This window comes from Phocoena sinus, chromosome 11 (genome assembly GCF_008692025.1).
Source record: "Phocoena sinus isolate mPhoSin1 chromosome 11, mPhoSin1.pri, whole genome shotgun sequence".
NCBI classification, from domain to species: domain Eukaryota; kingdom Metazoa; phylum Chordata; class Mammalia; order Artiodactyla; family Phocoenidae; genus Phocoena; species Phocoena sinus.
Genome location: NC_045773.1, coordinates 1,613,903 through 1,636,096, shown reverse-complemented (window position 1 = coordinate 1,636,096; position 22,194 = coordinate 1,613,903).

Below are 22,194 nucleotides of genomic sequence, written 5' to 3'. Positions count from 1 at the left end.
CCCTCCTGGTGAGTATGGGTCCCATTGGGATTCGGGCCCAGTGACCGGCTCCCAGTTGGGGGCTGGTCATGCCACATTGCTCAGGCCTTTGCAACAACCAATGCTGCCGACCCAGGCTCCCCGGAGAGCCCGGGACACACCTGTGGGCAGAGTGCCCGAGGCGGCCTCCTAGACTCTGGGTGGCAACTCTGGGCCAGGTCCTGTGGGGACCTGGGGACGTCCTCAGGCTGTGTTCCCTGCTCTGGAACTGCCCTGTGGTAGCTTGGAGGCTACGGCTCGGTGCTGGAATAGGTGGTCTGGGAGATGGCCTTCCTGGAGCCCAGCTAGAGCCCACAGCCCCTGACATGTGCCAGGCTCATTCCTCCCTCTGTGTCCATGCTTGATCTGTGCTCACCACGTTGACCGCTCTCATTCAAATCCTCCGTATCCGTCAAGATCCCACCGAAGCACCCCCCTCCATAAACTCCATGAAACCTTATCTGGTGGCTGGTAGCCACTGATTTCCTTGGCCTGCAAGGAAGCTTCCCTCCTTGTCTGCCTGGAAAAACTCCTATTCATTCTCTAAAACCCAGCCGCCAGCATTGCCCCTGGGAAGGCTTAACGCCACTCTCCTCCTCTCTCCTATATGGAGACAGTTACTGCCTCGCTGGGCTTTCTGTACATTTGAGTTACAGTGTCATAGCAGTATCGCTGCGTTGGTTTGCATTCAGATTCATTAAAAAACGTATACTGTATTTTAAAAATTGTAAAAGTAATACCTGCCCGTGGTAAACATTTAAGCAGATCAGGAGTGTCGAAAGGAAAAGTGAAAGCTCCCACCTTCTTACCAGCCCCCAGGGGCCAACCTCCCTTCCAGGGGAAAACTTTGTTAGCAATTCCTTGTAAATTCCCCAGGAAACTCTCCATGTCTGCAAAAGAATGTTCACGCTGTCTCACTGCTCTTTAATGATCTGTCTCTGTCCACCGTTCCATGCCTACCTCCCGAGGCCTGGGATGGGGGCTGCCTTACGTGGGTGCCCAGGGCTGCTCAGAAGATGCTCAGAAGATGTTGCTAGGGCTGGTTTTGCGTCCTCATGACACCGATTGGCTGCGTGTAACCTGGGATCTGGTGAATCACCTTGTTGCTGGACGCAGATGTGCTTTTCTTGCAGAATGTTATTATCACTATGGAAAGCTGAGTTCATCATCCACATTTAAAAGTCAGGAGATATTCCCTAAAAGTTTGAGGTGGGGCCTGGGCTCAGAGCTTCCAAAACAAAGCTGGAAATATAACTTAAGAGTGGACTCAGAGATTTAAAGACGGAAACCCAGTTACCCACAGAGCAAACTAAACATACCAGTGGGCCTTTGGTTTGCCGTGTCTGATGGCTAGCACCATCTTTTCTTCTGAGAAAAAGTTTTATTCTCTTTTTTCCCTAAAGAGAGGGATACTCCTAATCTCAGAGGACAGGGAGACCCGTTGCATGAATGCGTTTTGCTTTATGGAAAACCCACTGGGCTGCCCTCAGGCTTCTGGTTTTCCGGAGAGGAGAGGAGGTATCATCGGCCTGAACCCGTTGACCGCTGTGAGGGGGGCCCTGACCATGGTGACCCCGGAGCCACTCCGGGCCTGCCCTGCTCCTGTCAAGTCCGGGCCTGGGGTCGCTGCCCAGCCGCTGAGGTAGAGGGCTGCTCTGCGGCACTGGCAGGGGGACCCAGCCAAGCAGACGCCCCCATCCCCTCCCCTTCCAGCACATTGGCCAAGGAGCTGGCAGGGCCTGGTGGAGCCCCGGTCGGCCTGAGGCCCCAGTGCTGGGCACGGAGGCTCAGGCGTCAACCCAGCCGTGGGAAACTTCCAGGCCAAGGGGGTGTCTGCCGGCTCCCACCCCTCGCCATGCGCAGCGAGGGCCAGCTGGGCAGCGAACCGGGGCTGCCGTGCTGCTCACCCGGCCCCGCACCCTGGCCTCGTCCCACTCGGGGCGCCAGGGCTGCTGCTGCAGGCCGGGTAGCCAGGCCGAGGCTGAGGCGTGGCGCAGGCTGGGCCGCCCTCCTGCCTGCCCTGGCCGAGGCCCCGTCTGGCTTTCCTCTCCCGGCGCGCCCCTCACCTGCCCCTGCTCCCCCGTGGGGGCAGCGGGAGGCTGTTGGCAATTTGAGCATTAATCTCTCTGCCTGGGGCCTCCTGGTCAGGTGGTGCTTATCAGGGCTCTGCTCCTGTCAGATGGGCCTTCCGGAGCCCGTGGGCGAAGGGGGGCGGCGGGAGCCCCTACTGCAGGGCCTGGAGGCTGCCTCGCCATCCTTGGCCTTCACATCCCCTCCCCTCCACCGCGGGCCGCCTTCTTTACCACATCAGGATACAGAACATTGCATGAATTCCGGTCTCAATGGAATTATGTCAGAATTCTGGTCAACCGCAAACTCGGGGTATTTCACAAACTATCTATCACTGCTGTGTGGTGGGCAGAGCCTGGGCCGGGGGCCGTAACGGATGCAGGGAGGCCCGGTCCACTGCCTGCAGGGGCGGCGAGTCCCCGCCCGTCTTGCTGCTCCCCCGCCCAGTGGCGCCCGAGGTCCTGCGGGCAGATGTCCCCCGTGTCTGCAGGGGGCTCAGGCCCAGGGCAGGGGCTCAGGAGAGGCAGCCGGGGGCCAGGCCCTGGGATGGGAAGGGTGGACGGGGGAGAGGCGGTGGGGGAAGCAGCCAGGTTTGGGGTCCACTCTGCGATCCACCCCCTGCTGCAGTGGGACCCCGGCACGTGCTCTGTGAGCCTCCGTGGCCGCAGCTGGAAGTGGGTTTATCATGCTCACCCCTCAGTTCGATGGCTCCTCAGAGACAGTAAGACTCCAGCCCTCGTTGATTCCCTTAACACTTTTAGGACTGTTACGGGGACGCACCTGTGAAGTGCCTGCCTCGGAGTACTGCTCAGCGAGCTATAGTGAGAGCTGTAGTGCGAGCGATGATAGTAGTGGTAACGATACTCACCATAGTAACAGGAGTCACCGTAGCAGTAATTCTGCTAAAGTCCCCCCGCCACCCCCAGCCGACTTGAGGTCATGCTTACAACTTGGGGAAATGGAGAGACCCCGCTCTGGGGATGGAAATGCATGGTCTGTACATTCCCGGTTTCCCATTCCGTGTCGTGCAGACGGGGCCCACAGATCAGCCCCGCACGCTTTCCTTCAAGCCCGGACGGTGCCTCAGCACCCTCCTCTCAGTGCCCCGCCAGCACTGTCAACCCACCCGCCTGCGCCCTTGAGAAGAAGCTTCTTTGTTATTCTGGCCCCAACTGATGGGAGTGAAGAGTGGCCGGGCAAAGGGTCCCCATTCTGCTTCCTGCTCCCCCGAATCCTCCGATAGATCTTGGCCCCTCGGCCAGTAGGTGGTCCTGAGCAGGGCAGGGATTGGAGGGCCAGTCACGTCTCCTCTGCAGGCTTCCCGCCAACCACGAGTGAAGAGGCCTGGTCTGGGTGGGATGCGATAGAGAGGCCCAGGCTTGGCTAGCACAGGACGTGCTCCCCACAGCGTCCAGGATTCTGGGCCATTTGCTCAGCAAGGCGCTCCCAGGCAGCACCGCCCAGGCTGGGCCGGAGCACCGGGGGTTGATACAAAGGTCCGATGCCAGGCCCAGGGCCGGCCCTTCCCTCCTGCGTGGGCCCGAGGGGAGGACAGGGCCTGCGGGGGCCACGTGGCCGCATGCCCAAGCTGTGGCAACACAGTTGGCAAGGCCCGGCTTGGGGTCCCAGCCGGCCACGTCAGGGGCACTGACAAGAGTGACCGAGGCAGCATTTGAAGTCAGGAGGGTCCCAGCAGACCCAGGTCCCGTCCTTGTGGCAAGTCCCCAGGGCTAACTAGGCCAGGGCCCACCCCCTTTTCTATTTTCTTGTTGGGATGACCGCCCCACGCCCGCTGCTGTCCTCTGAGTGCTCGCCTAGCTGGTCTGCACATCTTGGGCTCAGATCCATGGCTGTGGACCTTTCCCCAAATAACAGAGTGTGCGTACCACACAGCCTGCAGCGTCTGACTCCTTCCCTCTGCTTTGGAGAAAATGGGAATGTCAGTTATATGTATGTATTTTTTCCAAAACAAACAGCTTTTTACTGAAGTGTAGTTGTTTTACAATGTTGTATTCGTTTCAGGTATACAGCAAAGTGATTCAGTTATATATATTCTTCTTCCGATTCTTTTCCATTACAGGTTATTATAAGGTACTGAATAGAGCTCCCTGTGCTATACAGTAGGTCCTTGTTGCTTATCTATTTTGTATATAGTGGTGTGTATCTGTTAATCCCAAACTCCTAACTTATCCCTTCCCTGCTTTCTCCTTTGGTAACTGTAAGTTTGTTTTCTGTGTCTGTGAGTCTGTTTCTGTTTTGCAAGTAAGTTCATTTGTGTCATATTCTAGATTCCACATATAAGTGGTGTCATATGGTATTTGTCTTTCTCTGTGTGACTTACTTCCCTTAGTATGACAGTCTCTAGGTCCGTGGACATTTAGGTTGCTTCCATGTCTTGGTTATTGTGAATACTGCTGCTGTGAACATAGGTCATGAGGCTGGGGACAGGCTGAGGAAGAGGACGCTCTGAACGGGGTGGGGGGGGCTGGTCGAAGGCAGGGCGTGGGGAGGTGAGGCGGTGGTGCAGGGAGTGGGGAGAGGGCAAAGGGCCCTGCAGGGGGCGACAGGGGGTGCAGGGCGGCCCTGTGGCACCGGGTCTTCCCTCCTGGGCAGTTACCTGGAGCTGGAGGCCAGTGCTTCGGGCGTTTCATGGGAGAGTTGTGTTTGGGCCACCCTGGGGCTGGAGGATGCCCAGGCTGGTGCTGGGGAGTGATGGGGTTTGGGCAGAGCCGGTGGGTCGGGAACGATGGCGTTGTTATGGCTCCCATTGTTATCACCGCTAATAGCAACTGAGGAGGACTTATTTAGCGCTGGTGCCTTCACCTTTATTAATGCATTGGCTGCTAGCAGCAACCTTACAAGGTAGGTACTGTTATTGTCCCCATTTGAAAATGAGGAAACCGAGCCAAAGAGATGTCAGAGACCTTCTGGAGACACTCGGCCCAGGAGCGGAGGAGCCGCCAGGGGCCTAGGCCGTCCAGCTCCGGAGTCCTGCCCTTGGGGACCGTGGGTAGCCTGGAGTCCTTAAGACACATCAGGTTCTAAGGTTGCGTCGATTTAGTCTGGATTATCAAACTAACATACCATTGCAGAAAGTTTTCAAAGTAACAGGAAAAAAATGAAGAAACAAAATCTTTGCCCTCACAACTACGTGCCCGCCATGACCATTGGACGTGTTTTTGCCCAACGGACGTTTTCATGAATGTAACTTTCCCTCCCTCCCCCCTCCTCTTTTTCTTTCTTTTTATGCCTTTCTGAGGCTAGATTTCCAGAAATAGGTGAACAAGGCAATGGGGATAAGTTAAAAAAGTTTTCCAAATGGCTCCCAGCAGCTCTCATGCGAAGCCCAGCCTTAAACCAGGGAATTCCCGTTTGCGGAGACTGCATGTGGGGTGTCACAGATCAGAAGCTGTATCTTAGATCACTTTTCAGAAGTTGATGGGAAATGCCGAGGTCCCAGGCGTCATTATCGCTATGGTCATCTGCACTGCGTTATCTGAGGCCATTTCAGGAAGCGCGAGGGCCCAGTAGAGACCGACATGGCCAGACTCAGCCTTGCCTTGGGATTTCTCTTGAGACAGATGTACACCACGGAGGGCGAGTGTAGACCACACAGAGGGACAGTCCTAAGCACGTGACTGGGGACAGGGGCTGGGACCTGGACCTCTGCCGTGTCAGCTGGGCAGGTGGTGGGCTCCAGGAGCTGCCCTCTGGGCAGACTGTACTGGGCGGGGCCCTGGAATGAGCAGTGCACAACCTTGACAACCTGAGGAGGCAGCTCTGGCCGAGCAGGCAATGCACGTGGTAAGCAGGAACAGGACGGTGTGTGCAGGTTGACTCCACGTGCATCTTCTTTGTGTCCGTGAAGTAACACCCATGGTACTTTCTATTTTCCGATTTTTGATGGAGATGTGGTACCACAAACTCTGTCTCCACCGTAGGAAGAGCAACTGTGTAAAGGCCTTTAGAGGTGAAAGCAGTATCTCAGCTTCAGTGTCAGGGTGCAACAGGGAGTGGTGGGGACTGTGGCATTGGTGAGCACGGGTACACATGGAGGGTGTGTGGGCCAGGAAGTGTTCTTTAGGGTTAGGAACTGCGGCCCCAGTGAGGCCTCTCCTGTAAAGGGACGTGCTGGTGATGTTCTTAGGTGAACAGTTTTGTCTTTCCGGGTGTTTCCTCCTTAAAGGGAAGGGGCTCTAGGAAACGGTGGGAGGGACGCCCTCAAAGACTACAGAATCCTGCTCCATCAATCTGATTTTCCGAAAGGAAGGAAAATCTGTGAATATTCTTTTTTTTTCCTTTCTTTTAAACACAGGTTGTTGCACCCTGGACACCCTGTTAACAGCTTTCATTTAATCATTAATCTGTATCACTCTCAACGTCTTTCCATGGAGCTCTTTTCCATTCCCTTCCTTTTAAAATCCAAATATGTTTTAAAGGGTAACACATTCGTGTGATCTAAGATCCAAAAGGTACAAAAGCCCCCTCCCCCCACTGTCCCCAGTTACAGTCCGTAGAGACAGCCAGCATCACTGGCCCCTGGTGAGTTCTAGAGACAGCTCTCCTAGCTAGGAACAAGCGTTATGTGTCTATAGATCCTCTTTTTATTTTTTTTATAAATTTGTTTATTTATTTATTTTTGGCTGCATTGGGTCTTCATTGCTGTGCACAGGCTTCCTCTAGTTGCAGCAAGCAGGCACTACTATTCCTTGTGGTGTATGGGCTTCTCGTTGCGGAGCACGGGTTCTAGGCACGTGGGCTTTGGTAGTTGTGGCACACGGGCTCAGTAGTTGTGGCTCACGGGCTCTAGAGCGCAGGCTCAGCAGTTGTAATGCACGGGCTTAGTTGCTCTGTAGCACGTGGGATCTTCCTGGAGCAGGGCTCGAACCCATATCCCCTACGTTGGCAGGTGGATTCTTAACCACCGCGCCACCAGGGAAGTCCCCTAGATCCTCTTTTTAAATTGAGATGTAATTGACATGCAACATTATATTCATTTCAGGTGTGCAACATGATTCAATATATGTATATCTTACGAAATGATCACTGCAGTAAGGCTAGTTAACACCTATCCCCACACATAGTTACAGATTTTTTTTCTTGGGATCTTTCCTTAAGTTCTACTCTCATAGCAGCTTTCAAATATGCAGCCCAGTATTATTAACTATAGTCACCATGTTCTACATTACATTCCTAGGACTTATTTATCTTATAACTGGGAGTTTGTCCCTTTTGACCCCCTTCACCCATTTTGCCCACCCTCCCATCCCTCACCTCTGGCAACCACCAATCTCTGTTGCTAGGAGTTCAGGTTTTCTGTTTGTTTGTTTTTAACATTTTACATATAAGTGAGATCATACAGTCTTTGTCTTTCTCTGGCTTATCTCACTTATCATAACGCCCTCGAGGTCCATCCGTGTTGTCGCAAATGGCAGGGTTTCCTTCTTTTTTACGGCTGAATAGTATTTCTGTCTCCCCGCTTCTTACACCAGGGTTCTGCACCTTGATTTTTTTCCCTGAACGATGTCTCTTGGAGACCCACCAAGAATGAGTTTGTTCCCTCTCTTTTACAGCTGTGTCGTGTTCTGTTGTGATGTAGGCACCGTCACTTGTTTGAGCCATCTCTTATTTGTGTCCGTGTAGGCGGACTCCTGTGTCTCTGTGTGCGTCCCAGAGGAGATCAGAGCCTTCAGTGGTGGGATGCTGGGCACAGGACAGGCACCGAGAAAGCACTGGGGGCGGGGCTCCGGGTGCTGCTGGGGGCACACGTCCCCACAGAGGTCAGGTGCCTGGAGGCCCAGGGGTCTCTGCCCAGTTGTCCGGGGGCGGGGGGGGGGGGGGGCGGGTATCAGCGTGCTTCCTGCCCGTGACATCTGCAGGTTGGTGACTCAGATGCTCTTCAGTGTTTATCTTACTTCCTTTTTGCGCTTCACTTTTTCCAGCTTCTCCTTCTTACATCCTCCCGCCCGGTGATCAGGACCAAACCTGAGGCCCTGTGAGCACCTCCAGGGGCTAATGATTCGAAAAAGTCGTCCTGAACCGGGACTGTCAGAATTGAGGTTCCTTAGTGGGCTTGTTTCTCGGGACCTGGGAGCTGAGGAAATTTGGCTAAGCTTTCCGATTTGAGATCTTATGATCAGGGCCTGGTGACGACTTCTGCTCTTCCTGGGGAGGTGGAGATAGAGCCACAGTTCTGCTTTGACAGTTGATGAATTTGTGTGAAATTGGCAACGGCTCAGGCCTGCAGAGGCCAGCTGGGCTCCAGCCTGGTGTTACGTTTACCTCTTGATTATTTTTGGTGATACGGGTTTTGAGAAGGGAAATCAGATACCAGCAGTTTCGTGGACATCCTTAAAGCCGAGTCCTTTGTCGAGTCCTTTGTCGACATCCTTTGTCGAGTCAGGGAATATTTATGTGAAGGTTCTCCCTGGGGTGCTACCCTCCAGCTCAGGCCTTGGGAATGGTTTGAATTTGGATTCTGGTTTATGCCCAGGATGCGTGGCAGGGGTGAACATAGCAAAATCTGACCCTTGCATTTGGTTACGGGCCCTTTTAGGGTCTGAACTTTGAAAGTACCAGGCATGGCCTCTCCACTCGGTCTCAGCTGACAAGGGCACCTTGACAAGGTTTCAGAGCAGCTCACTAGGGCCCCCTAGTGACAGCATAGGACCCCGGCTCCAGGGTCCTCCCGGCCTGGCAGAGGAAAGGCCGTGTGGATCTGTCTCCAGGACTCCAGCCTCCGGGACAGAAGCCTCAGGTGGACTCTGATTCCCACCCGGCCTCCCTGCCCATCCCAAGCGTCCCCTCATCCGCCCCCGCCACCCTCTTCCTTCCCCTTCCTCACACTTAGCTTTTTCCTCCAGGCCCAACTCTCCCCCACAAGGGAGGAATCTCTGTGCCTCCCTGTGAGGACTAATCTTTCCTCACAGGCCCCTCCCCTCCCCTCAGGGACCACGGGGGCATGAGGAGGGCAGGGATCCCACTGATACTGCATGTGGGTGGGTCTCAAACGCAGACTTTCAACATTGTCCCTGAAAGAGGTCAAATACCAAGAGGGTGAGAAGACAAGCCACTGGACTGAGGAAACCTTTGCAAAAGGTTTACATCTGGTAAAGGGCTGTTGTCCAACATACACAGAGGGCTCAGTAAGAGCCCTCTTCTTCTCAATAAGAAGGCAAACAAGCCAATTTAAAAACGGGCAAGAGGCCTGAACAGGCACCTCACCAAACAAGACCTGCAGATGGCAGATGAGCACGTGGAAAGATGCCGCACCTGACATGTCATCGGGGAAAGGCAAATTAAAACAACAATGAGGCACCACTGCACACCTGTCAGAATGGTCCAGGTCCAGAGCACTGACATCACCAAATGCTGGCGAGGACGTGAAGCAACAGGAACTCTCCTTCATTGCTGGTGGGGAGGCAGGAGGGTGCAGCCACTCTGGAGAACGGTTTGGCAGGTTCTCACAAAACTAAACATACTCTTGCCATACTATCCAGCAACCATGCTCCCTGGTATTGACCCGAAGGAGTTGAAAATTTATGTCCACAAAAACCCTGCATGTGTATGTTTATAGCAGCTGTATTTATAATTATAGAAGCCACCAAGATGTCCTTCGGCAGGTGAATGAAACAGAGTGGACTGTTTGTTACAATCAGTGAACCTACACTTCTTTAGTGAAAGAAGCCAATCAGAAAAGACTGCAGACTGTGTGATGGCAAGTATACTTCATTCTGGAAAATGCAAACCTGTAGAGACAGTGAAAAGATCCGGAGCCGCCAGCGGTTGCAGGGAGGGAAGGATGAACAGGTGGGGCCCGGAGGAATTTAGGGCAATGAAACTATTCCGTGTGATACTGTCACGGGGAATATGTGTCCTTATACACTTATCAAAACCCATAGGATGTACGTCACCAAGAATGAACCTGCATGTACGCTATGGACCCTGGGTGCTTATGATGTGTTAATGTGGGTTCATCAATTGTAACACATGTACCACGTTACAATCCTGTACTTTCCACTCAATTTTGCTGTGCCTCTAAAACGGCTCAGAAAATAAAGCTGTTTAAAAATTAAAAACAAACAAAAACGAGGTTGAACACAATTGCAGAAACCCACTGACAGGGCTGAAAGAAGACGCTGTCCCTCACTCAGCGTTTCCACTGATTCGTGTTCCACAGTTGCACTCACTCCTTAGAGCGACTCCAGGTTAATATACACGTACTTCAGGACTTCCCTGGTGGCACAGTGGTTAAGAATCCGCCCGCCAATGCAGGGGACACGGGTTCGAGCCCTGGTCAGGGAAGATCCCACATGCCGCGGAGCAACGAAGCCCGTGCGCCACAACTACCGAGCCTGCGCTCTAGAGCCCGCGAGCCACAACTACTGAAGCCCATGTGCCTAGAGCCCGTGCTCCACAACAAGAGAAGCCACTGCAATGAGAAGCCCGCGCGCTGCAACGAAGACCCAACCCAGCCAAAAATAAATAGATTAAAAAAATTTTAAATATATATATATATATATACACGTATTTCTGTAAATCTTCTCATCACCTTGTGTGAGCATAATCACGGGGTGGCATATTTTAATTTTTGCCATAACAGCTGTAGTGAGGTGAAGGGCCCCTGCTCAGTCCCTTTCACAGCCCGGTGTGTCCGGCCCTCGGGCCCTTCTTCCCCTGTCTCCCGTCGGCCAGCTTCCCCTGCCCTGGAAATGCCTGGCCGCCCGTGTTTGTCCTCTTGGGGGCAGCCACCGCTCAGGGAAGGGACGGCCCAGCCCCGGTGCAGCTGCTGGCACCCTGGGCCCCATCTTCTACATCCAGGGCCGGCCTGGTGGCCTTTGAAGGGACAGTGGCTTGGGGATGAGCCTCCCCGCAAAAGGATTATTCGGTATGACTACACGGGCTCGGGTCTCTCCCGGCTCTCTGGGGGGTTGTCTGGTGGCTCCGGGCCTGGCCTCAGGGACACAGCATTAAGTCCCGACGGTCCCCTGTGTACAAGCAGCAAGTGTCATCTGGGAACCCTGGGAGCTGTGTCCCAAGGCCGCTCCCTCCAGGAGCGAGGGACCTTCTAGAATACTAACAATGAAGACAAGACAGAGCAGCACGTGATGAATTGTTTAAATAACAAAGATTAACGCCCCAGCAAAAAGGCTTCTGTAGGTGGAACCTAATTTGGAGGTAATATAAAAGAAGTCTAAACTTGAGGTCCTTTGTGAAAGCAAGGCTTTGATAAAAAGGACCCCTGACCTCACGGCCCTGCCCGCTGGGTTCCCACAAGAGCTCTTGTCAGGGGCTCGCGCTGGACGCTGGACATCCTGCAGGCCTCCTCCCAGGTCCTTCCCCGTACCTGGGATCCCGCAGGGCTGGAGTGGGAGGGAGGAAACCAAGGAAGAAGGATGGCTTCTTGGAGCCTCCTGAGGACGAGGGTCTTGGCCTCCCGGCCTCCCCGCCAGGCATCACGGCTGGAGGACGGTGGATGCAAAGCCACCACCTTCAGACCCCTCTTTCTTCCGCCAGCAAGGAATGCCTTGGAACCCAGCTTGGCAAAGGGTTTAGCTCTTGCTAAACCACAGGGATTGAGAATATATGCTTTTAGTTACAAAAGTAATACACACTCAATGTAAAAAGTCAAAATATACCCAAGTGCCTATGGTAAAAAGTGCAAGTCCCTCAGCCCCCTTCTCCCACTAAATCCTGACTCGGCAGAGGTAGCCCCAGGTCATGGTTCGGGGAGAAGCCCCCCACATGCCTTCCATCCACGTGGACACACACAGGTCTGCCGCAGTCTTGAGGGTCCCCAGAGGGGTCCCCTGTTGGGCTCTAGTTCCTCTATGAGTGGACCCTGAGAGGGTCAGTTTTTCACTCCAGTATTGTTGTTTGTAGCCTCATTGCCGCTTCTCCCAAGTAAAAAGAAACCACGGTCGTTGTCCCCATCGGTAGACATTTAGTGGTGGCCACTGTGTGCAGGACCTTGGCGCTTTGAACGGGGACATGAAGCAGAATGCAACAGGACCCTTGCGTTGATGGGCTCGGCTGGGTGGACGGGTCACACCAGAGCCCCCCGTGGTGCTGTCCGGGGAGGAGGAGCGAGGAGGTGGGGTGGTTGACTGCGGTGGTCCTTGGGAAGCAGGAGGGAGCGGTCACCGGGGGCTGGTCGGCAAGTTTGGGCCGGGGGGTGGGGAGGGCGCCAGGATGGGCGGGCCTAACCCTGACCGCGGACAGTCCCAGCAGGGGCAGAACGGAGGTGCCTCGCTTGTTATCTGGCCTTCCTCAGGGCTGCAGGCTCATCCCTGCATCGTGGTGGTATTTTTCGTTCTTTCTCTCTGGCGCTCTTTTTTTTTTTAATAAAAATAACTATGGAGGGTTCAAGACGCCTTTCTTTCACGACATCCCAGCACTTAGGTCCCAGCAGCGCCTCGGTGGGAAAGAATGTCCCCTGTCACCGCGGCTGCTTGCCTTTATTTGAAGTGTCTGGCTGAGCTATCTCCCTGTGACATGCTTCTTTCAGAGCGAATTATTCATGCGCCCCGGCCCCCCTCCCGCGCCCCCAGCCGGCTCCATCCTCCCGCAGGTGTGAAGACAGGCCTGGCCTTTGTGCTGAGGGGTGCGCCCCCCTCGCGCTCCCTCCTGGATCCCCTCCAGGCCTGTCAAGGCTCCCTCGCTCCGGGCTGCGTGGCGTGTAGGGCTGACGGCCCCTGTCATCCGGGAGGGCTGCGCGGCCCCCTCACCCGCCCCTAATCTCCCCCTCCACAAAGGGCAGCCTGTCACTCAGGGGAGCGGGCGGGCCTGGGGCCGGGCCCGCCGCGGTGCACCCACCCTGCCTCGGGCTGGGGGAGGCCGGGCCAGGGGCAGGGGCCCTGGGCACAGAGCAGGAGCCTGGGGCCATCTCGGGCCACTGGAGTCAGGGAACTGAGCTTCTGCTGGGCCAGTCCTGGCGGTACCAGCCGGCGGTCAGGGTGGGCTCTGGGTGCTGGTCTCAGGGCCAGTCCCAGGAAGAGGAAAATGACCTACGGAAGCAGGTCGGCGTCCCCATCCTCCGCCGGGCCCCTAAACTCTTCCCCCGTTTCTAGATGGATGTGAGGTCAACATGATCAGGTAGGGATGCAGCGAGCAAACCGGGACTGGCCGGGTGCCCGCGGTCAGCTGGTTTGCCTCTTTGGCCTCAGTCTCCTTGTCTGTCCGATAGGGAACCAGCTGCAGGGGGGCACGGAGAGACCGAGGGACCGCTGTGCAAACAGTAGGTGCACGCTGCTGTCACTGGTACGGCGCACAGGCTTACTCTGACCCACCCAGTGTTTAGTGCCAGTTACTAACGTGGGAACGTGGAGACTCCGCATAGAAATCTGGCCACACAGGCCTACCTTGCTTCAGGGTCGCAGCAGGCTCTCCTCACCCACTGCCCCGTACTTGCCGGCGGCCAGCACCTCCCCGTGGGGTGCTTTGCCTGGACCCTGGAGGCATCTGAGTTTGCAGGAGAACCCAGGGCCCCGGACGGACTTATGCTCGAACCCCAGCACTTCCGTTTACGACCTGGGTAGTGGCCTCTCTGAGCCTCAGTTTCTTTGTCTATAAAATGCGACCCACAATCCCCATCAAAAGGGGAGGAGCGTGTGTGCGTCACCTAGCCTCTCCAGGCACGGGAGTGGGTCCTCCACAGAAGGGAGGACATGGTCTGTGAAGTTTGGTGGTCCTTGTTCATTACTGGGCCAGTGTGGCATGTACCCCAGGGGGCTGAACTGCCCCCCGTGGACGGGGGCTCAACGGCAGCCTCAGCCCAGCAGGTCTGGTGGCCCACAGGCCAGCGTGGCAGAGAGGGCAGCCGGGGGCGTCTGGGGAGGCTGTATCTGTGCAGAGGGGGACCCCTCCTGAAGGCCCCCGAGTCCGGAAGTGGGCCTCTCGGTGGGAAAGCAGGTGCTGGCACGCTGACCCTGAGCTCCCACTGTAAATTACCCACCCGAGCAATCGGGAACGGAAAGTGCTTCCTGTCCCAGCCAGGACAGTGGACAATAAAGGCAGCCAGCCCGCTGGGCCCTGGCCCCTGACCTCAGAGACCTCAGGAAGGAGTTTCCAGCACACACACACCTGCGCCGTGCCGAGCGCTCGGCATTGTTCTAAGCCCGAAGCTGAGCTGGGCCCCTTTCTCTCAGGAGCCTCCAGCTTGATCTGGAACGGAGCCCAGGGAGCCTTCCCTCCACCCGACATGCCATTTCCCGGGGAAGGAGACCCTGGATGACACGTGTTGAATAAGCTCCCTCTGGCTCGGGTTCATCTGATGTGCTCTCAGAAAGCCCCTACTGTGCACAGGACCTGGACCCGTGCCAGCAGATCACCCAGGTGTTTCTCCTACGAGCTGTTGCCGATGCAGAGCAGAGCTCGGCTTGCGTGCGCCCCTCCCCGGGCACCTAGGTGTAGGCAGGCCCCCAGGTCATATGGCCACGGGCAGGTTCAAACATTCTCACCTCACTGGGAGGCTTAAAGGTGGGTACAGTCTGACATCACCAGCAAGGAAGGGAAAGTCATTCATTACAGTAATTTCTGACCCCAGAGAGAATCATTTCGTAAGCAAGACTCTGGCCTGCATCGTTTCCTTGGGCCACGCCAAGCCCGGGGGAGGCCAGCTCCTTGAAGTGAAGTGAAGGCTGAGGTTCCCGTAGGCTCGAGCCACGCCAGGCACCCCTGTCACTTCCCAGGCTGTTACCCAGGCCTGTCGTCTGACTTTAATAGACAGTTAACTTTGGGAGCACAGGTCTGAGTGTCCGGAGCAGCCACGAAGCTAACCGCCATTCTGCCCTGCTGGGCAGGTACACACTTCGTCTTTTGGGGAAAAATGGCCCAGTGCCATCTTAGAGAAGGGGGAGAAGACGGCCCGCATCCAGCCAGAGGGAGCTGGGAGGTCGGTTCCGAAAGGTTTGGGCAGGAATCGGGCCTGAGGAACTCTCCCGTTTTTCCTGCAGAAAATCTGAGCTGCGGGTGAGGCCCCGGGGGCTGCCCCGAGCCCCAGGACGAGGCAGTGGGTGGACTGGCCTCCTGGCCCCGTGTCAGCCCTGCGGCCGTCCAGCTCCAGGGTGAGCGGTGCTCTGAGACGAGTATGTCCTGGAAGTTCCTCCTTAAACAAGGAGCCCGTAGCTGCTGTGGAGCGCAGGTGGGGGCCAGTGAAGCCGGGGGCTCCTTTCCTCTCTCCAGATGGCGGTCTCACAGCTGGGCTTCTTCCGCTGTCGGCCCTCGGGGGTCCCGCGTGAAAGACCGTCCTTCCTGTCCTCCCCGTGACCACTGATGAACCACTCTCTCTCTCTCTTTCCTTTCACCGATTGGCCGATGGAATCAAAGAGCCCTCTGGTGACTCAGGCGTTTCCCATTGCCCTATTCGAGCATCCTCTACTCTTAGCACTGAGAGTTTTTCACGTCCTATTTGGAACTGATAGGAAACCCTTTCATTGTTTCACTACATGGATATTAGCGCTGATGAAGGAAGCGTTCCATCAGATAATCGGCCACTGCAGGGAGCTGGTTTCCAGCGTGAGTCCCCCTGCATCAATGCGTCCCCGCCACCCGGTGACCCCGACTCACAGCCCCCAGGGCACCCTCGGCCAGCTGAGAGACACAGGGCTCCGGGGCTGAGTCTGCCCTGGTACCCAGCACCCCTGCCCCCACTACCATCTGAAGTGCTGCCCTCTTCTCCCCTAGAGAGAGAGGGATGACAACGCTGATCCCCGAGTGCCACCTGGGCCAGGACCCCTCGGCCACCTGCAGACACTTCCTCCCCTCCCCCCCAGCACAGTTGCCAGCCGTTCTCCTCGAAGCCCTGGAGTCCTGGACATACCCGCCCCCGGAGCCCTCCAAGCTGCTCTCCTCTGATCTATTTTCCATGCCCACTTTCTGTGTAAGACCTTATTTGGACGAAGGGTTCTGCTGCTGAGAAGTTGTCGGAAGAACCTTTGCCTAACCACAACTTTCTAAGCTAGGTATTTGGTTTTGAAATTAGACGTTTGCAGATGGTTTGACTAAAGCCTGGCTCTTCCACTGGACGGTCCACCGTGAGGATGAGGCTGTCTCTACCGTGTTCACTGTGGTCTCACCCCCTCCGACCACCGCCGCCTCCGCCGCACCCTGGTAGATGCTCAGTAAAAATCTCCTGAATGAATGGTTGTCACCTTCCTCCCCATAGTAAGAAATGAGGATCTCAGACTCAGAGAGGGTGAGTGATTTGCTCAAAACACACAGCAGGCTCTGCACCCCTGCTGGTGAGCACCCTTGTCTTCCTGGGAGAGGCTGCATCAGGGGTGAGTTTCAGGCAGAGCCAGGTGGAGGGGGGTTTTCCCCAGCTCTAGTCTCATCGCTGGTAAGAAGGGATTTCCCCTTGACAACCTCCGTCCCATTTTTCAGAGCTAAAGTGACAAGCCATGTCCAGTCCCTGCTGAAAGGTGCGCCCCCTCCAGGAAGCACCTGTGCACTTCGGGTGGAGCCGTCTGGGAAGGAGCTGCCCCGGGAAAACGGCTGCCCTCTCGGCCGCTCTCGGCTGTCCGTCCGTTTCGTGCCGGCCGGGGCGGCCTCTCCCAGCTCCCGGCTCCACACCCCAAGTACCAGTTACTGAGCGTGTGTGTGCCCGGCCCCATGCCGGCACCTTACAGACATTATTGCCAATCCTCAGGATTCACCCTACACACACAAGCATGTCTGTGCCCAGCGCAGAGATGGAAAACTGAGGCCCAGGGAGGCTGGGTGACCCGCTGGAGTCACGCAGACCTGCTGACTGCAAACCTGGGTTCCCCCAGCCACCCAGCCGCCAGACACCCCCGCAGGCCAGGCGTCAGAGGGGCTTGGGGAGCGAGTGAGAACTGCCCCCAGGAAGGTGTGTGGTGACCCCACTTTCCACGCAGGACCCTCGAGATGGCAGGAAGTTTGCCCAGGGCCACACGTGCAGGAGGTGGCAATGCCCGGCCAGCCGACTCTTCTGAGACCCCACACCATGCCCACCACCAGGGGCCAGCCTTTGGGTCCAGTTCCCAGCATGGCTGTCCGGGCCTCTCACTGGTGGCTCTGGGGCTGGTTCCCGGTGTGGAAAGTCGGCCGTGCTTCCAGGCCGGCGCTTCGTCAAGCAGCCGCGTTGAAGATGAACAAATGTCTTTCCCCCCACCCCCGACGTCCGCTTTCCCTGCATTGTTTAATGGCTGCGACTGTAACCGGCGGGGTCTGTTCTGCCACCGCAGATGCCTGGTGGTCCATCGGGCGGGGTGGGTTAGCCAGGCTTCGGGAGCCTCCTTGGGCGCCTACAGCCATTTAGAACTTGTTTATGTGGGAAAGCGGTTCTGCCATCCAAACAACAGCCATAGGAAAGAATTTTAGGAACACAATTAGTTCATAAATTGGGAACTTCCTGTCTTTGTTGGGGTGGGGGGTTGGGCACAAGAGCTGGTTTTCAACACTAAAGTGAGATAATACATTCAAAGGCCTGGAGCACGGTGATTAGCGCACCAGACCGACTCAAAAAATTGTCGCCCTTATATTATTATTATTGCTGTTATTGTTGTTTCGCATGGAGGCAAAGGCTGTGTGGCTCAGCATGGCACAGCCGGGATCAGGGAGCTGTAGGTGGTACATTTCTCCTGATGAAAACGCTTCCTAATCCATCAGGGCTTCAAAAATGGAATGCCCGGCAGTGAGCTCCCCGTCACTGAGGGTGTTCAAGCAGAGGCTGTTGAAGGACGGAACGCACAGCAGCCACTGAGAGAAATACCTGGCCCGGGGTAGGCCCCTGACCCGTGCTGATTCCGGGTTTGACCAAATCCTTCCCACGCGGCGTTATACCTCCCTTGACTTTCCTTTTCTGCCAGCACAGCTACCATGCACTGAGCACTCACTGTGAGCCAGGCACGGCTTCAAGCGATTAACACACGATAACCCGTGGATGGGTGTTGTTACCATGTCCACGGCACAGAGGGGGAAGGAAGGATCGGAGGGGTGAAGCCATCCACCCAGAGTCGCACAGTGAGTTAAATGCGGAACCAGGCTGCTGTTTGCCTCGAAAAGTCTTGCTCAGGAGGGAATCAGTCCGTAGACCCGCACGTTGCTTGGCTGCCGGGTGCGTAAGGCCCTCACCAGTTCCGGGGTGGGGCGGTCTCCTTTGCTCTCACCACACCGTCTTCTGTCTCAGAAGACCCTACTGAAATAGCCCTGGGAAGTCAGTTCCCCAGCCCGGCGCCCACCGGCCCGGTCCCCGAGCCTTGGGCTGGTAGGAAGCGTTGTGACTGAGGCCACATGAACAGCGACGGGAGGCCAGGCAGCAGCTCCCCCAGCCCTGCCTCAGTGGCTGCGACTTTGGGCAGGTCGGTCAGGCTTTCTGAATTTCCCCTTCCTCCTTTCTTTCTTTCTTTTTTTTTTTTGTTTGCGGTACGCGGGCCTCTCACTGTTGTGGCCTCTCCCGTTGCGGAGCACAGGCTCCGGACGCGCAGGCTCAGCGGCCATGGCTCACGTGCCCAGCCGCTCCGCGGCACGTGGGATCCTCCCGGACCGGGGCACGAACCCGTGTCCCCTGCATCGGCAGGCGGGCTCTCAACCACTGCACCACAAGAGAAGCCCCTTTCCTCCTTTCTTAACATGAAGGGTCACTAGAGATTTCCCAGTAGCAGTTCCAACACCAAGTTTCTCTGGCTGTTAGGACAAGAACTAGAAGTGGTATTTTTATCAGTGGGAAAGTGGGTTAGGACGGTGCCGTCATGAAGAGAGATCTTGAAGGAGGCTGAATGTAAGGAAGTGGCTAAAATACCCACCAAGATTCCTCCTGAGATCCTAGAGCTTCAAGTGCGAATACAGCCCTCCCTTTGGTGAGAGCTAAGGGGTGAGGACTGTGTGGGGCTGAGCTGGGTGCGGAGGAGGGGAGGTGCTGGCCCGGGGCTGTGCTGAGGCTCTCTTCTCCAGGATCTGTCTTCTACATCATCCCTTCCCTGTCATATTTTGAGGCAGGGGCTTGGCTGTCTAACCTCCTGTAGTGATGTTGTCTTAACCTGTGATTTGATTTTGGACCTTTGGTTCCCATTTAGGTATATTTCCTGTAGTTAGGACATGCTGTCACCAAGTGGCTGTGCTATTTCCATCTTGCCTAATTGCTCCGGGGTTTAATGGTAGCTGAGGTTTGCAGAAATTGAAGAAATTAGCTTAACAATTTGTGTGTGGAAACAGAATTCTGCATTTAGCATTTTGGCCGCTAGTTGCCAGTTGTGCTCTTAATACTGTCTGCCTTTAAGAGTCCTTACTAGCAAGCCTCTTCCCTCCAATTTTCATCAGTGGAGATACTCATCATGGAAGAGAACTCTTTGGGAATGAAAATAAGGTACTCCTTCTTCTGGGGGGTAGGAAGCCATGACTCTTTCCTTTGAAAAATGAGGCAAGAGTTTTGCTTCTTTTGTAAAGATGACTGAGTGATTGGTACCAACCTTTCCACTGAAGGCGATTAGAAAAACCAGGCAAAAGAAAATGAAACAAAACAAAGCAAAATGCCTGCTTGAAGGCGCTGGAGAGCTAACAACATCATGAGGAATTACTGGGCCAAGAACCTAGTATAAAGTAAAAATTCCAAAAATGTGAGTTCAGCATTTGGGATCACCTTCTGCTTGAGGCTGTTTTGCCGATTTCGGCAGAGGGTGCAGGAGCCGAGCAGTGCTTTTGTCAGTGGGGGACTGAGGAAGGGACGAGCTAGTGAAGCTGGTTCAGAGCCTTGAAGCAGCACCTCCGGGACCGAGGGCGACCCGCAGGCAGACCTCCACCAGCCCTGCAGGAGCTGCTGCTCAGTCTCACATAATCTCAAACCCCAAGACTAGATTCAGAGTTTAGGGTCTAAGGCACTAGAAAAACCTTTCTGGAGGTATTTAATACCTTTACATACCTCTCTGAAGGAAGATAACAGCATTCGAGGCCTCAAATAATTTCTCCCAACAATGTTTAAAGTGTTAATATCAAGCACACGACGAAAGTAACCAGGCCAGACAGAGAAAAGACCACACGAACAGAAACTAGGAGGAACAACAGACAACAGAAAACAGACAAGGAGAAATGGCTAAATCCAGAGCTATAGTGAGAGGTATTAATACACCTCTTAGCTCTCTCAGTAACGTGTTGAACAAGCAGAAAAAACTCAGTAAGGATATAAAAGATTCAAATAACAGGATCAGTGAACTTGACCTGTTGGACCTGTGTAGTACATTGGACACACAACTAGAAGACACTCTTTTCAAGCACACATTGGAAGTTTACCAAAAATGTACTCACACTGGGAGGCAAGTCTCAAAAAGTTTCAAGGAATTGGAATATTACAGAATGTGTTCTCTGAGCACAGTAAAATTAAGTTAGAGATAATGATTTAAAAGAAAACTAAAAAAATCCTTTTTTTAAGAAAAATGAAATGTTACCCATTACGTAGACAGTCATTTAATTGAAATGTTATTGATGCCTACAGTAGAAAAGTTCAAAGTTTTTGCAGTAATAAAACAGTACGTCCTAAAACAATCTAAAGATTATGGAGAAGTATTTGAGTGTGTCTCTTTATTTTTTATTATTTTAATAAATTTATTTATTTATCTAGTTTTGGCTGCATTGGTTCTTCATTGCTGTGTGCAGGCTTTCTCTAGTTGTGGCGAGCGGGGGCTACTCTTCGTTACGGTGCACGGGCTTCTCGTTGTGGTGGCTTCTCTGGTTGCGGAGCACGGGCTCTAGGCGTGCGGGCTTCAGTAGTTGTGGCTCACGGGCTCAGCAGTTGTGGCTCACGGGCTTCAGTAGCTGTGGCTCACGGGCTCTAGAGTGCAGGTTCAGTAGTTGTGGCACACGGGCTTAGTTGCTTTGTGGCGTGTGGGATCTCCCCAGACCAGGGATTGAACCCATGTCCCCTGCATTGGCAGGTGGATTCTTAACCACTGCACCACCAGGGAAGTCCCAAGTGTGTCACTTTAAATCTGACTAAAATTTCCAGATGTTAACTCAGCACAAGATATGAGGAGTAATTCCATCAAAAAGAAAGAAACTGAAGAAAAAAGTGGACCCAGGTAAAAATGAATCAGCCTGGGTCAAACCATTGTTTCTTTGAATACTTCCTCTTCCTGTCTCTAAATTTAAGAATATTAAGTGATTTTTGCTTAAAAAATTAAGCAAAACAACAACATAAACCAAACCCCAAACCATAAGAGCCAAAGAAAAAACACTATGGCAATAAAAAATATATCCTGAGAGAATGATATATAAAATACCAAACATAAAAATGTGTGGAATGCAGTTAAAGCCATGCTTAGAGGGAAAATTATAGCCTTAATACATATATTAGAAAAAAGGGGAAAGGTTGAAAATAAATGAGCTAAGCGGTTATTTCTCTTCCTTTCTCTGTTTTTTTGTTTTTTTTTTGTTTTTTTTTTTTTTTTGCGGTACGCGGGCCTCTCACTGTGTGGCTTCTCCCGTTGTGGATCACAGGCTCCAGATGCACAGGCTCAGCGGCCATGGCTCACGGACCCAGCCGCTCCGCGGCATGTGGGATCTTCCCGGACCGGGGCACGAACCCGTGTCCCCTGCATCGGCAGGCGGACTCTCAACCACTGCGCCACCAGGGAAGCCCCCTCTCTCTGGTTTTTAAGTCACATTGGGAGAACTTGACTTTACAAACGGGGTATGAGGTCATGCTATTTTTGCATCTTGCCTGAATGAGGTTTAACATTTTTGTATGACAAAATGTTATATACATCACTGCAGAAGTCCTCATCTGATTTGACATGTCAACAGCATTTAATATGAGGATCACTCTTCCGTTCTTCTAATTCTTTCTTGTGACTCTTTCTTCACTTGGTTTCCAGGCAGTGCTGGGCAGGAGCCAGCTCATATCAGCTTGCAGGTGTTGACTGTGTGCCAACAACCTGTTCAGTGACACCACAGTGGTAGCTTGAAATGAACCATGGTGGGAGTGCTTCACCCTAGAAATTGGAAAACACTACAAGTCAGTACATCTGTCTATGGATCTATCTATCATCCATCCATCTATCTATCTATCTATCATCTATCCATCTATTAGCTATCTATCTATCATCTATCCATTATCTATTATCTATCTGTCATTTATCCATTATCTGTCTATCA